The sequence below is a fragment of the Echinops telfairi genome, unplaced genomic scaffold (assembly GCF_000313985.2).
Source record: "Echinops telfairi isolate 266 unplaced genomic scaffold, ASM31398v2 ScPeMD7_7458;HRSCAF=8496, whole genome shotgun sequence".
Taxonomy (NCBI): domain Eukaryota; kingdom Metazoa; phylum Chordata; class Mammalia; order Afrosoricida; family Tenrecidae; genus Echinops; species Echinops telfairi.
The window spans coordinates 32,962,840-32,964,368 of record NW_022111358.1 but is presented as its reverse complement, the minus strand read 5'-3'; positions in this window follow the sequence as shown (position 1 = coordinate 32,964,368).

The window sequence follows — 1,529 nt, the reverse complement described above, 5'->3', positions numbered from 1 at the left end:
TGGAGGTTGGGGGGGGGCGGCTGGCAGTGGGAGGAGAGCTGTTTGCCTGCCTCACCCCCAGGAAAAGCGGGGTGCTTGGGAGCGAGTCCATTCCTGCGGGCAGGGGTCAGCAGCTGATGTTTCTGGAGCAGGCTCTGCTTGCTGGGCAGATGTCTGAACAATTTGGTAGGTCCGATGGGGGTGGGGGGTGGGAGGAGGTGGAGGAGCGGGGGCTGCCGCAAAGTCTCTATCCACGAGGGCTCCCAGCAGAACGGAGCGGAGGAGAAGTGTAAAAGAAAGGGGGAATTTTGCAGTCACGGGGATTCGGGAGGAGAAATAAAGATTCGGTACAGGGGGGTAGGGAAATCTGGGTGCCCAGAGGAGGTTCTCCCAGTGGCCTGGGTCCTTCTCACACACCCCTACGCCCCTTTGCCTGGAGCTCCTTCCCTGCCCCATCCGCTTCTTAGCAAGTCTCCTAAGTCCTTCTCACTGTTCCAGGTGGAATTACTTCCTGAGCACTGACTGTGCCAGGCCTGCACGGAGAACATCGCATGCAGGGTTTCCGTGAGCCTTGCCCCATCCACAGACGACAGAGCCACAGCAGGCTTTGAACTCACACAGCTCCAGTGCCCAGCCTGTAACCATCCCGCCCAGCTCCCTGTCTCCCAGAGCTCTGGGTGCCATTCCCGCGCACTAACAGAGGCTCGAGCTCCCAGAACTGCTTCATCCCAGATGTGCAGCAGAGAGTAAGGCACCCTGCCTGTTTGGTCCTAGCCGGCCTCAGGTCTCATCTATGAAAGGGGCCTAAGCAGATCTGCTCTGCTTGCTGCCCAGGACAGGTGCAGGGATCATATGAGGTGACATTTGTGAAAGCGCTCTGTAGCCTCCAGGGGGCTGGGCACATGGCCCTTGGCATCCTCCTCCCTCCTTAGTCTCCTGGGTTTCTGGCACGGCGGCGCTGTCCCAGATAGTCAAATCCTGCGCTTAATGACAGAAAGACACCCCTCTATCTCACTTAGGCACCTGTTACTTTGAGTTTGCTATACCAAGCCAGCCGACCCAATGCTAATTGATCCGCTTCATGAGCGAACAAGGGTTGGGGGGAGTGCCTGCCATGGTGGGGCCCATCTGACAGCATCTCTTTCCCTCCGAAGCTGTGACACCTCTGATTTGGTAACTCTATGCAGTAACTAACTATCAGTCAACTATTCATAGGTTCGTATCAACGCAATTGTCTAAAAATAGCGCCCTTGTTAGAATGCTCGCACAATCATTTTACTCCGGAGGTCCTTTAATCTGGCAAGAATGCACAATTGTCTGTTGTACACCCGGGGTTTGAGTGGCCCTCTGGGTATCAGGCGTGGTACCAGGTGCTCTGGCACTAGGCCCCCTGCTGCGTCCCTCCATCACGACGGCAGCACAGAGTGCTCCCTCTGGTCTCTTCCTGCTGATTCCACTGTGACTGGACGGGCCGACGCACACAGTTAACCCCCAGTCCACTGCCACCAAGTCCATCCGGCTCGTGGCAACCTTCGTCCAAGGCTGTCAAT